Source organism: Pinus tabuliformis, chromosome Q (assembly GCF_031772625.1).
Source record: "Pinus tabuliformis cultivar Carrire ecotype Pingquan chromosome Q, CPIR1, whole genome shotgun sequence".
Classification (NCBI taxonomy): domain Eukaryota; kingdom Viridiplantae; phylum Streptophyta; class Pinopsida; order Pinales; family Pinaceae; genus Pinus; species Pinus tabuliformis.
The window spans coordinates 1138843328-1138849676 of record NC_142296.1 but is presented as its reverse complement, the minus strand read 5'-3'; the positions used below and the strand labels follow the sequence as shown (position 1 = coordinate 1138849676).

At 31.8% G+C, this 6349-nt stretch overlaps 1 pseudogene across 1 annotated transcript; it reads right to left on the bottom strand.

Annotated features, from left to right (window-relative positions):
- Window positions 1–1621: 1621 nt before the first annotated feature.
- LOC149223576 (peroxygenase-like) lies at window positions 1622–5811 on the bottom strand (annotated as a pseudogene). Its single transcript, XR_016249475.1, has 6 exons — window positions 5505–5811; window positions 3228–3377; window positions 3050–3135; window positions 2867–2961; window positions 2186–2311; window positions 1622–1957 (listed from the first exon to the last, which is right to left on the bottom strand). The product of XR_016249475.1 is annotated as a peroxygenase-like (transcript).
- Window positions 5812–6349: the final 538 nt, after the last annotated feature.

Below are 6349 nucleotides of genomic sequence, written 5' to 3'. Positions count from 1 at the left end.
TATGTAAAATAAAAAAAATAGGGGTGATATATTGAATACAATGAAGATATGATCTCTTAAACTTAAAAAAATTGAAATTGTGTTAATATGTAAAAATTGTGTTAATATGTAAATAAAAAAATAGAGATGATATATTGAATGCAATAAAGATATGGTCTCTCAAACTTAAAAAATAATTGAAATCGTGTTAATAAGTAAATTGGGTAAGATATGGTCTCTCAAACTTAAAAAATAATTGAAATCGTGTTAATAAGTAAATTGGGTTAATATGTAAATTGTAAAAAAAAATTAGGGATGATATATTGAATATGAGGAAGAAATAATCTCCCAAAATTGTAAATTAAATTGGGTTAATATGTAAATTGTAAAAAAAAATAAAAAAAATAATATGTAAATTGTAAATTAAAAAAATTGTGTTAATATGTAAATTAAAAAAAAAAACATTGTGTTAATTACTAAATTGTAAATTAAATTGGGTTAATATGTAAATTGTAAATAAAAAATTAGTGATGATATATTGAACATGATGAAGATATAATCTCCAAAACTTAAAATAAAAATAAAAAAATAATAATATGTAAATTGTAAATTAAAAAAAATTGTGTTAATATGTAAATTGTAAATTAAAAAAACATTGTGTTAATTGCTAAATTGTAAATTAAATTGGGTTAATATGTAAATTGTAAAAAAAAATATTGATGATATATTGAATATGATAAAGATATAGTCTCTCAAACTTAAAAAAAATAATATTGTGTTAATTTGTAAATTGTATATATATATATATATAAAATATAATGTTAATATGTAAATTGTAAATTAAAAAAACATTGTGTTAATTGCTAAATTGTAAATTAAATTGGGTTAATATGTAAATTGTAAAAAAAAATATTGATGATATATTGAATATGATAAAGATATAGTCTCCCCAATTTCAAAAAAATAATATTATGTTAATTTGTAAATTGTAAATATATATATATATATATATATATATATATATAGATATTATGTTAATTAGTAAATTGTAAATTAAATTGGGTTAATATGTAAATTGTAAAATAAAATAAATTATGGATGATACATTGAATATGATGACGATATAGTCTCCCAAACTTAAAAAAATAATATTGTGTTAATTTGTAAATTGTAAAAAATATATATATATATATAATATTGTGTTAATTTGTAAAAGAAAAAAAAAAAAAAAAATATATATATATATATATATATATATATATATATTATGTTAATTAGTAAATTGTAAATTAAATTGGGTTAATATGTGAATTGTAAAATAAAAATAAATTATGGATGATATATTGAATATGATGCCGATATAGTCTCCCAAACTTTATCCAAACTTTAGAAAAAAATAATATGTAAATTGTAAATTAGAAAAAAAAAAAAAAAAATGTTAACTGTTAAATTGTAGATTAAAAAAAAAAAGTTGTGTTAGTAAGTAAATTGTAAATTGTGTTGAGGTGCAGATTCATTTAAAAACAGACATGTACCGAATGCGTGCCTAATATTGTCTTATAATATTGTCTTATTTATATGGGAGGGAGGTTTTATGACTCTACAATCTTCAATCTAGAAGAAGGCTCAACCAGTTGATTCCTACTTCAATGCATATTCTTCCTATATATACATTGCCAGCCCATCTTTGTAGAGTAGTCCACCTTATATATATACATTGCCAGCCCATCTTTGTAGAGTAGTCCACCTTATAGACATAAAGAGGAGCACCAATTTATGACAATGACCGCAAGAGTTTTTTAGAGCTTCAAATCTTAAAGGTCAGGGATTTCACTGTTGCTTGTTTGACCTTCGAGACTTCTCGCAGAACTCGAACAAGCTACCATCAAATACACCTCTCGCAGCTTCCTTGGGCACAAAACCATGGGGGTCTTTAGCCAGAGAGTATAACAAGAACCACTCTAACTTCGCCGCAATCCTGTTCACCCACAAAACTAATTAGTCATGACTGAGAAATCATCATTCTTTTGCATGATTACAACTCCCAAGTTATTTCAACTTATACAACATTGAGAAAGTAGTCCACTGAAACATTGCAGTTTTATTGCATGATAGCAATTCCCAAGTTATTTCAACTTATACAACATGGGGAAGTAGTCTACTAAAACATTGCAGGAATTAAGTGTCAAGGATCAACAATGCATACCATCCTAAAGGATCAAGCGCATTTCTATTGTGTTCCGTCAAATTCCACAGCTCAGAGAATGACAGTTTATCTGGATGGGTTTTGGCATTTTTTGTAAAAGTTTCTTCGAATTTAGCGGGGACAAACCTGAATGCGATTTCACAATAAAAAAGAGTTAAAAAACCAGAAAGCCTCATAGTCCTTTATCTCATAAATATACTAGATTAGCACGATCAATAAAACTAACCCTAACCCTTACATCCATTTTAGGGTTCAGATCTTATTCTAAACTATACGGACAAAGGGTTAAATCTAAAAACCCTATTTTGATTATGGATAAATGTGAAATTACCACGGATCAATATACCAGATTTTCTCATAAATATGCTAGATTAACAGGATCAATAGAACTAACCCTAACCCTTATAATAATATTTACTGGATCTCATAAATATATTAGATTAACAGGATCAATAAAACTAACCGTAACCCTTATACCCATTTTAGGGTTCAGATCTTATCCTAAACTATACGGACAAAGGGTTAAATCTAAAAACCCTATTTTGACTATGGATAAATGTGAAACTAGCACGGATCTCATGTGTCACAGGGAAGCAAAATTCTTGAGAATGCCTGGAGAGTCAATGGAGCTCCCTTGTCTAGACAGAAGAAAGTGCAATTATTTTAAAAAATATTTCTAACCTTCCTTCTGTGTCATAAACTTCGGAATCGCTTCCATGCTTCGCTCGATGAATCCTATCAATATAGATTGGAAAAAATGGCGAGGGAATCCATCCCTGCATGAACAGACAACAACAGATCTGAGGCCTTATACAAAATCAAATACATTTCTAATGAAATTAACCAGGCCATGCATCTACTTACAGGCAACGTAGGATAGCTCAAGAAAATGTTGATAATAAGGCAACCAAAGAACGAGATTATTATGTTAAAACCCACGGCACGAAAACCTGGAAAATCAATGAATTTTAAGTCACATATCGCAACTGTGACAAATAATTATACAGTTCAAAGAAAGAGGCAAATATCAGTTCGTCATGACCTAAGAAAGTCTCCCAAGGGTACACAATCCCGTCGTTGTTGCGATCAAAAAATGCGACGTGCTGTTGAAGAACGCTCATGTCGCCGTGTTGGTGTCCAGGGGTTCCACTCGGATGTTCTGTGTCAACTGCTACGAGCGCCCTTGGGAGAACTGCAATACAAAAAATAGATTCCCACTTCAGAATACCAGTTTCTGAAGAACAAAAAGTGAATATTTTTTAGAGCCCATGGTACAATTAATCATTTGAGAAAATAAACATAAACCAACCAGTATGGAGAAATGAATGCACTAATGGTCTTCTGAACTGTTATCCAGAGATTAATTGAATTCTCGTAGTGTGATATTTGAATTCCATTAGTGGGACAGAAACTGTGGGAATACTAGTGGTAGGATAGAAGGTATGGACGATCGACTGAGATTTGATCGTGGTTGATCCAATTCCTGTAATGGGGTAATTGGATTCCAGGGTGGGAAGAGAAGGAATGGGGCATTCCAGTAAAAGATAGCAGTTTAACTATGAGAAGATTTTCCCCCTTTTCATCTCTATTTTACCCTTTTTCATCTATATTTTGTGATATAATGGTTGTCAATTTTGGATTGTACTAGAATATTAGATTTTCTGCGGATTACACAACCGAAACTTAAAAACCTCGAAACTCTTTGACACCAAATCACTAGGATTATGGCAGATTACACAACTGAAACTTAAAAACCCTGAAACTCTTTGACACCGAATCACTAGGATTATGGCAGATTACACATTTGAAACTTAAAGCACTCAAATTTCTGCGGTTAAAACTTCAATCTTCAAAACACTCTTGGGACACTAGACAGATTAAACTTTCAAAAACTCTTTGGACACTAGGACACTTTTCAAAAACTCTTTGGACAATTCCTGTAATGGAGTAATTGGATTCCAGGGTGGGAGAGAAGGATTGGGGCATTCCAGTAAAAGATAGCAGTTTAACTATGAGAAGATTTTCCCTTTTTTCATCTATATTTTGTGATATAATGGTTGTGAATTTTGGTTTGTATTAGAAAGTTAGATTTTCTGGGGATTACACAACTGAAACTTTTTGAGACTGTAACCACTTGATTATGGCAGATTACACAGTTGAAACTCAAAGCACTCAAATTTCTGCAAATTACTCAGTTAAAACTTCAATCTTCAAAAGAACTCTTTACACAGTTAAAACTTCAATCTTCAAAAGAACCCTTGGGACACTAGATAGATTAAACTTTCAAAGACTCTTTGGGACCCTTGTTTGGGACACTAAACTTTCAAAGACTCTTTGGGACCCTTTATTGGGACACACCCTTGGTTTCGAAGGCTAGAAACACTTAGTGTGGCAGACTACACATTCAAACTTAAAATGTGGCAGACTACACATTCAAACTTAAAATATTGAGATTTCTGTAAATTACATAGCTAAATCTAAATCGCTAAATCTAGATAGCTAAACCTTGAAATTAAAACAAACAAACAAACTTTTGGGACACTTGCGGTGCGATTTATGCAAATTAAGCTACTAAAACTTAAAACATAAAAAAAAAAACCTCTTGCAACATCACATTTATGTTGTAGATTTATGCATTTATGCCGATTATGCTAGTGAAACCTAAAATTTCAAAAAATTTCTTGCGACATTCGATTTCTGCAGATTACTCAGATTAAGCATGAGACACTTGATTGTGGCAGATTACACCGTTGAAACTTAAAGTACTCAGATAACTTAAAAAAACTCTTGGACACTTGATTTGCTGCAGATTACACCCAGATCTGCACTTGATACTTAAATTACTCAGATTTCTGCAAATTACACAGTTAAAACTTCAAATCGATTTCTGTAGATTATGCAGATTACACTCAGATTACGTAATCAGAGTGTAAAACTTAAAACAGTATAAAAATTAAAATTTGAAAAAAACAGTATAAAAATTAAATTTTGAAAAAAAAATCTTGGGACACTTGATTTCTGTAGATTATACTAGTTGAAACTTAAAACTTCTAAAAAGGGACACTTGATTTATGTAGATAATGTAGATTTACTTTTGTTGAAATTTAAAAATAAATAAAAAAAATTAAAACTTAGATTTGGGACACCAAATTTTTGCAAATTACTAGGTTGAGATTACCCATCTAAAACATAAAAATAAAAAACTATTAAACTTGTGTCAGGAAAAAATGCACTGATGTAAAGTAAAAAAAAAAAAACTGCACGGATGATGAAGCCAAAGGTATTTATCATCGAAATAATGAAGCGCAGGAATGAATACAAGGTTTTGGGAGTTCGTCATCGAGATTGGGGTTAACCCTGCGCTCGATTGTTACTGGTGCCATAGCAGCTGTTGTCTGTAAAGATTCATTGGAAGCCATTATAGCTGGTACTTAAATGCTTTCTCGATCACAGTGATAATAATTTGCTCAGTCCCACAGATCCGACCTCGCGACCTACAATTCCTGGAACTAGATTTGATGAAGTTCAATTTTTTTTGCAGCACACATGTTAATCAAAAGCAATGGACTCTATATTGAATAGAGATAGCTTTAAAGTAAACTGTAAATGCAATCTGGCATTAGGACTCTCAGCAGCCACCATGTGGACAGACACGCGTTCGCAACAAAGCGACCATGACGCCGCTGCTACGAGCCTTTCGATGCGTCCCACAGCGAGATAACGTAAAATTTACGCAAAGTTGTCAAGCTCCTGCCTGTGCAGCCATGGATTTTGTTTTGTGTGCTTTAACAACCGTCCATTTGTTCAAATTCCAAAGTGCCAAAGTCCCGGTAATGCTGCCGATTGCTGCCACGTCCCATGCTAAGGAGGATTCCATCGTTGTTTCTCGATCACCTCGCACCGTTGATTGAAATCATTGAATTCAGTCCGGTCCCATGAATTGATTGGCTTCTAAATATTTTAAAACTTTGGAAATGGCACCTTATCAGATCAAAATCAATTATCGTTATCCTGCCCTGTTTGCGATACGGATAGAAGGCAGACTTATTTTGAACATTTGCCAGTTGCCTGCATGCTGCCTCGCCACATTGGTCGTTGGAGCGCCACTTTTTATAGCCAAAACTTTGAACACGAGTTAAACAAGCGATTCTTTCCTAATGTGGA